Here is an 8,761-nt window from a genome sequence, read left to right as displayed (position 1 = left end):
AGAGGCTTAATATTATTTGTAACTGTTTGGCCATTAGCTCAGGCTTATTATTAACTAGGTCTTACATTTAAATTAATCCATAATTTTTATATATGTTTAGCCACATGGCTTGGTGCCTTTTTGCAGTTCTGTCTTGTCATCTTGTTTTTCTGTGTCTGGCTGGCGACTCCTGATTTTGTCCTTCCTCTTTCTAGCATTCTCCTAGTCTGTTTACCTCACCTGTACTTCTTGCCTGGCTGTTGGCCAGTCAGTGTTTTATTAAATCAGTGTACAAGAGCATTATCCCATAGCACTCTGCAAGAGAAGTGAGTCCTCTTGACTACTGAGCCACTTCTCCATCCCTAAACTTTTGCTTTTTAGAAAACATTGTCACAGATTAAAAGACATATCATGCATGGAGCTGCACACTTGTAATCCCAGGACTCAGGAGGCTGAGGAAGGAGAATTGATAGTTTGAGATCAGCTTTTGCTACATAGTGAAAACTTGTCTCAAAATGATAGAGAGAAGGAGAGAAAGAGAGACAGAGAGACATTGAGAATGAGCTTTGAAAACTCAATAAAAAATGGGCAAAAGATTTTCATAGGCACTTTATCAAATGTACTACTGTGACTTGAAAGAAAGTGGACCCTATAGGCCCATAAACATTGGCCCTATTAGGAACTATGTCCTTGATGGAGTAGGTGGGTGTTGTTGGAGGAAGTATGTCACTGGGGACAGGCTTTAAGGTCTCAAATGCTCTAGTCTGGCCAGTGTGGTATTCTCTTCCTGCTGCCTGTTGAGCCAGATGTAGGACTCTCAGCTCACTCTTCAGTACCATGTCTGCATGCATGCCACCATGCTTCCCGCCATGGTGATGATGGACCCTGTACTGTAAGTCAGGCCCAATTAAATGTTTTCCTTTACAAGTTACCATGGTCATGGTGTCTCTTCACAGCAATAGAAACCCTAAGACAGAAGTATTACCGGGGACAAGGGTATTGCTGATAGGCCTGACCACGGTTTTGTTTGGAGGAATGTGGACTTTAGGACTTTGGATTAGAAAAGTAGTTGAATACTTTATGTGAAGCTCAATGTGCCATTGAATTGTTGTAGCTGGAGAATTTCTCTCCAGCTCCCGCCACCAAGTCCCGCCAGTCCCAGAGCCCACTTATAAAATAAACACACAGACTCTTACATTATTTAAACTGCTTGGCCATTAGCTCAGGCCTGTTATTGTCTAGCTCTTACTCTTATATTTAGCCCATTTCTATTAATCTTTACTTTGCCACGTGGCTTGTGGCTTACCGGTACTTTACATCTTCCTTGTCCTGATGGCGGCTGGCAGTGTCTCCCTCTCCGCCTTCCACTTCCCAGAATTCTTTTCCTTGTCCCGCCTATACTTCCTGCCTAGCCAATGGCCAATCAGTGATTTATTTACTGACCAATCAGCAACACACTTGACATACAGACCATCCCACAGCAAATTGGACCATTAGACACATGGAAGACAGTGGTACTGAGGGTGATTTGAACTGTGGGGGACTGGCTCAAGAGGTTTCAGAGAAGAAGAATATTTTAATGTGGCCTAGAGACCATTCCTGTGACAAGAATGTGTCTGTTTTTTACCCTTGTCTAAAAAGTCTGCCTGAGGCTAATTGGAAGAGCTTTAGATTAATGATATTAGCAGAGGAAATTTCAAAACAGCCTGGTATTGACACTGTTGTGTGGTTTTTAGTTTTCACTCTTATGAAGATCTATAATGAAAAGAATCAAGCTGAGCAATATATATATATAAAATGTACAATTCAAGGAGAAAAGGGACACCAGGAAGTGAAATGGAGCTAAATCCTATGTTCAAGGAGATAAACAGATTAAAGAAAAGTCTGATATTAGATGGAATAAATGGGGTGGTGACCTCAGGACAAGAACCCACCCAGCTAAGCTTCCAACTTGGGAAAAAAATTAAAGAAAAGCTTAGAGCTAGATTTGGTGGTGAAAGCCTTTAATCCCAGCACTCTGGAGGTAGAGGCAGGTGGATCTCCAAGTTTGAGGCCAGCCTGATCTACAGTGTAAGTTCCAGGACAGCCAAGCTTAGGCAGTGAAGGAAACCACTGAAAACAGAAAGCTGGTTAAGATGTAATTGAATGAGGGGGCCATGTTCCAGCCCCAGTAAGCAGCAGAACTTGGCAGCTTTGGCCACATGGTTCTGGCTTTAAAGTCAAGGATAGAAGACAGGTTTTATAGAATCTCCCTCGGCAACTAAGGAAAGCTGCTGAGGCCAGGCATGTGTCAGGGGGTATTCCTGCAAGGAGGTCTAGAGAGTCCATTGTGTGAAGCTGTGAATGTGAAACCAGGATTGCCTTGGACACCCCAGGATGTTGGAGATGCCAGAGTCATGGTATCATGGTATAACTGCCGAGGAAAGCTGCTAACAGGGAGTGGAACCCTGCTGTGGGATGTTCTGTATGGCAAATGTGTTGCTAATTAGTCAATAAATAAAACACTGATTGGCCATTGGCTAGGCAGGAAGTGTAGGCAGGACAAGGAGGAGAATAAAGCTGAGACATGGAAGGCTGAGTCAGAGAGACACTGCCAGCCACCACGATGACAAACAGCATGTGAAGATGCCGGTAAGCCACGAGCCATGTGGCAAGGTATAGAATAATGGAAATGGATTAATTTAAGCTGTAAGAACAGTTAGCAAGAAGCCTGCCATGGCCATACAGTTTGTAACCAATATAAGTCTCTGTGTTTACTTGGTCGGGTTTGAGCGGCTGTGGGACTGGCAGGTGAGAGAGATTTGTCCTGACTGTGGGCCAGGCAGGAAAACTCTAGCTATAGAACCCAGCCCAAGAGAGAGAAGTGTGTTGCAGTCAACAAAGCTGAAAGGAGCTGGAGATCTAAAGAGTGTTTTGACATCAGAGGAGATGCAGAGTTTGGAATTTGCCCAACTGGTTTTCAGTCTTCCTTTGGTCCGGTGTTTCCTCACTATGTTCCCCTTTGGAACAATAATATATAACCTGTGCCATTGTATGTTGAAGGTATGTGATCTCATTTTCATTTTGATTTTACAGGGGATTACAGTTAAGAGATTCCCATGAGTCTCAGAAGAGACTTTAGACTTTGGACTCTTTAACATGGTTGAGACTGTGATAGACTATGGGGACTTTTGAAGTTGGACTAAATGCAGTTTTGTACTATGATACGGCTATAAGCCTATGGGGGCTAGGGAGTGGAATGTGGTGGTTTGAAAGAAAATGGCCCCCATAAGCCCATAGGAAGTGGTACTATATTAGGAAATGAGGCTTTGTTAGAATAGGTATGGCTTTGTTGGAGGAGGCATGTCACTAGGGGGTGGGCTTTGAGGTCTCAGATGTTCAAGTCAGGCCCAGTGTGGCAGTCACTTCCTATTGCCTGTGGATCTAACTATAAAACTCTCAGCTACCTCTCCAGCACCATGTTTGTCTATATTCCGACGTGTTTTCTGCCATGACAATAATGAACTGAAAATGAACCACCCCAATTAAATATTTTCCTTTATAAGAGTTGCCATGGTTATGGTGTCCCTTCAAACAAATAGGAACCCTAACTAAGACATTGTTTGCTAGTGTCAAATGAGTACACAAAAAGATGATTAGCATAACTAGTCATTAAGAAAGTGTAAGTTACACTAAATGAGATACCACTACACATTTATTAACATTAAATTCCACAGACTGACTATGTACTATTGCTGAGAACACAGAACAATAAAACCATTAGGGAAAATGTATTTGTAGTTTCTTTAAATCTATAGGCCTACCATATGATCTACTTATTTAACAAAAAAATGAACTTCAATATCCATAGCAACTTTATTTACAATAGCTCTGAACTAGAAGCAACCCAAATGTCCACCATAAGCGAATGTGCCAACAAAATGAGTTTATTAGTTCCTTTTCTGTTGCTGTGATAAAGCACTATGACCAAAAGCAACGTAAAGAAGAGTTTATTACAGTTTAGAGTTCCAGAGAAATAACAGTCCATCATGGCAGTGAGGCACAGGGAAAAGTGGGAGGCATGGAGGCAGGAAGTTGTGAGCTCACATCTTTAAATACAAGCACGAAGCAGAGAAGTCAAACTGAAAGTGGGGAGAGACTTCTAATACTCAAAGTTCATTTTCAGTGACATAATTCTTTCCACACATGCTAAACCTCCTCAAACAATGTCTCCAATAGGGGACCAAGTTTTCAAATGTCTGAGCCTGTCAGGGAATTCTCATTCAAACCACTATAATGGTATGCCCGTACAATGGAAAACTACTAATAATGCAAAGATGTGGATAAAACTCAGTTACACTGAGTGAAAGAATCCAGACCACCTCCTCCCACCAAGGACTATAGTATGCATGTTTCTGTTTATATATCTGTTGGTTAAGCAGTGGCTGCCCGTGGTGGCCATGCCAAATGGAGGAGAGTGCTGGATGTATCGATGTATCGGTGACAGAAGAGTCATGAGCCATGGTTACCTTTCTAGAGTTTTATTGGGAGAGAGAGAGAGAGAGAGAGAGAGAGAGAGAGAGAGAGAGAGAGAGAGAGAGAGAGAGAGAGAGAGGAGAAAGACTGCATGGAGGAGGGAGAGTACAGAAGGAAAGAGTGTAGAAAAGAGCCGGGCGGTGGTGGCGCACGCCTTTAATCCCAGTACTCGGGAGGCAGAGCCAGGCGGATCTCTGTGAGTTCGAGGCCAGCCTGGACTACCAAGTAAGTTCCAGGAAAGGCGCAAAAGCTACACAGAGAAACCCTGTCTCGAAAAACCAAAAAAAAAAAAAAAAAAAAGAGTGTAGAAAAGAGAGGGCACAGAGAGGGCAAGCCCGCTTTTTAGGCTGAGACACCGTCGCAGGCTGGTGACGTAATTAAGGACATAATCCTTACAATATCACTCTGAAATATTCCAATCTTTCTAATCTAAGCAAAGTAACCTATATAAACTATGACAGAGACTGTTTGGGAGGTGGGCATGAGTAAACTTTTGGGGGGGGTAAATGTATCACAAGTACAGACGTGTCAAAATTCATCAAAGCATACACTTGCAACATGTGCAGCTTGTGATATGCCAATTATATCTCAAAAGAAGCTATGGGTAATTAAGGAAAGGGGAATCAGACCAGAATGATTATAGCTTACATGAAAAGACAATTAAAATAATGAAATGAGAAATTATATGCTCAAGGACTTAGGGGAAAGCAGCATACAATGTGAACTAATGTTATTAACTGTGCTTATTCCTGATCAGTTTTATTAAGCGTTGATGAAATTCCTGAACACAAGCTTCAACAAGATTTTTCGTGGAGGATGGAGAGCATATCCACGATGATCACACAGTATATGGTAGTTTTAAATCTTTTAAGTCTTGTTTGGCAAAAATCAGGAGGATATGACACATACTTAATCATTCTCCATCCCCATCTTCTGGCTTCTGTTTTAACCCCGATTACCTTCTGGCTGTTCTAGGATAATATCTGAGAGCATTATTAGATTCATTATTTATTCAACATACATAACACAGCAATTTAAATATTTAATGCTCAGGTGCATATCCCACTGAAGTTAAAATAAAACACATTAAGTCGAAGTTCCATTTTTAAAAGGTTTATATAATAAGTCAATCCAGAAAAGAAGGGGAAGTTTGGCCTTCAGCTTCAGAATCTAGAAAAATATCATTACCTTGTGCAATCAAATGTTTGAGGTCAAGCAGTTTTGTAAGATACCTTGTGAAAGCTCAATTATTTGAGTACCAATTTATGAATTTAGGGATGAAATGGTTTATGTCCCATATTGTTGAGCCATAGGAATCAATATTTTGCTATTAACAGGCAAGCTGCCACATCAACAAATCTGAAAACCCCTATTTAACAGCTCAAGGAAAAAGCCTCCTCCAAAGGCATACCCAAACCAACTCTCCCTTTGCTGCATTTTGGTATGCTAATCTGGATCAGCAAGACTCTTAATTACTTTTGTTCTGGTGAGCATATGGATCCTTGGTCTACACCTGTGTAGGGGAGTTGGACACCTTGTGTTGTTCCATTTATCATATCCCTTCTCCTCATCCTGAGGCTCCAAATGTGATAAAACAAACTCTCCTGGAAAGATAGAGCCCATAACTTTTGAGGTTAGAGAGGAAACAAGGACCCTGATACTAGAATAGCTACTTGCCTAAGGACTTGGCATTCTTAGGGAGGTGCTGGTGTCTGTATTATCTGGGGTTTGCTTTTTCTGAATCCTACAGTAAGAAGAGCAGTTACAGTTATTAAGTGGAGAGAGAAGTGAATGTTATTAAGATGAAGAGGTCTTTGGTTGTCATGCTATACTGAGACCTACTTTGAGCAAAGCCACTCAGTAGTCACTCATTAAATCAACATTGACACAATCAATGTTAGGCATCGGGCATTGTGCTAAGAGTCAACCAACCTTGAAGGTGGAGTCCTTCACCTGAAGAGAAAGAATGTGTGAGCATAGCATATTTCATGTGTGAACTGATGGGTAAAATATGATTTGCATACAACCACTTTAGAAATTACTCTACTGTGTAAAGCACTGTGTATATGTTCACATGTATGTCTCATGCATGTCTTTTAGGAATTCTTTGTTAGACCACAGTATAGGTGAGCTGGGCAGCATGCATCAAAGTTGGTCATGTAGCACCTCCATCAGAATAACATGAAATTGCTTGGGAAAAAAAGGAGTCATGGGGCCCATACTGGTAAATAAATGACCATCTCTGAGAGATGGGGCATAGGAATCTGCACAGCAACTCAGTTCCTAGATAACTCCACACACATTAAGTGTGAAAATGTGCTGCTGTATAGGCAGATAATGAGAATGACTTCAGTGTTTACAATGTGAAGGTGACCTCTCAGATGCCACAGCAGTACAGATAGATGGCTTCCCCACACTCCCAAAAGACATATGCTAATACATCGGTATCCACTAGTGATTGGTTACAGAGCTTCCATGGATGCCCAAACCTGAGGGTGCTAATGTCCCTTATATAAAATGGCATAGTCAGGCTGGCAAGATGGCTCAACAGGTAAAGGTTCTTTCAACCAAGATGGGAGACATGGGTTTGATCCCTGAACTCCACATGGTAGAAGGAGATTTCTACTGGTTTCTGAAATCCTTGAAATTTGTCTTCTGATCTTCACACTTATATACATTTGTGCCCATGGTGTCTCTGTCTCTGTCTCTGTCTCTCACACACATATAAATAAATAAAAATAAAATGGCATAGTAATTGTGCAGCACCCATATGTATCCTGGCTCTGCATTTATATATGGAATAGTTAGCGTGTAAATGTTTTATAAATAGTTGTTATTCTTAATTGCTCAAGGGATAGTGAAATTTTTTTAAAGAAAGGATTCTATGTGTTTTTTCCACAAATAATTTCAATCCATGATTGGTTGAATCCATGGATGTATACCCCACAAGTTATGGACGGCTAACTGCAAAAGCTTCATTGTGTGTCCCAGTTAATACCCCGAAGTAGTAGTGCTGTATCCAGACTAGGGAGGGGCCAGTCTGGTCAGCAGAAAGGGGCAGTGGGGAAAAGGTCTAGAATTTGGGAAATTATCACTTGCATATCCCTCTGCTTCTCCTGTGCACTAGTTTTGCACTATCAAAAGGGTCACTTCTCTGATTGCTGTTCTTTTCCCTAATGCAAGGCAGAAATCACATAAGTAGACTTTTCTTATCTCCAATGTAAAGCTATGCCTTTTGCTGCCTGTCTGATTAGGTCATTGGAGGTGCCAGTGAAGTAATGATGGCAGTGGCTTGAAAAGAACAGAGGTGCTTATCAAGGTCAAGGTCATCTTATTCCTCCATTACCATTTCTTCTTCACAGAGTATCTGAAAGCAAGTAATGGCCTACCTATTTGGCTAGGAGGAGGAGGAGGACTTAGCTGGCTTTCTCTTACTGTAATTCCCCTACTTGGCATTCTCCTTCCTCAAGCAACCTCTGGAATGCATGGGAGCCACAATGGTGTGATTCCTGGAGCAAGGGCCATATTGAGAGGCCTACTGTCTCTGCCTCCTTTGACATTTAATTCCTCTTTAAATTGAGGAAATCTATGTGTTCAAACCATTGGAATTATTATCCAGTGTTTATACTGGGCATTAGGAAACAGTGACTTGTTGCCATAGAAACAAGTTTTCTTTTGAGTGTTTTTTTTTTCCCAGCTCTGCCACCCTTTATTGTCACAAGGACAATAGAGTACTGTATTTGTTATCTATGGCCACATAATAAATTACTCCAAATTGTAATAGTTACAAATAACAAATATTTATCATCTCCCAGCTGCTTCTGTGATTTGGCAATCTAGGGCCTACTTGACTGGATTCTGAGTTTGGTTTCTCAAAAGGCTGCAATCAAGACACCGTGTCATCCATCAGATGGCCCACAGAGTCATCTGGGGAAGGATCAGCTTCCAAGCCCACTTGGCCCACAGTTGGCTGTATTCAAGTTTGGTTGTGGGAGACTACTGGACTGAGAATGTTTCAAGATGGTCCGTATTTCCTCAACACCTGACACATCCACAGAGAAGTTTATAGTTTGTCAGTTTGCTTCTCTTCAAATCAGGAGGAAGGGAGGGAAGGAGAGAGACAAAGAGGACATTTTGTACCTAATCTCTAAAGGAATCTCCCATGATTTTACATATCAAACTAAATGTTTCCTGACACACAGTGGCTCAAATTAACTTGGGGATAGGCACTGTAGTCACATCAAAATGATATAGCTGCAACTAATAA

This window comes from Peromyscus eremicus, chromosome X (assembly GCF_949786415.1).
Source record: "Peromyscus eremicus chromosome X, PerEre_H2_v1, whole genome shotgun sequence".
Classification (NCBI taxonomy): domain Eukaryota; kingdom Metazoa; phylum Chordata; class Mammalia; order Rodentia; family Cricetidae; genus Peromyscus; species Peromyscus eremicus.
This window is presented reverse-complemented; position numbering follows the sequence as displayed.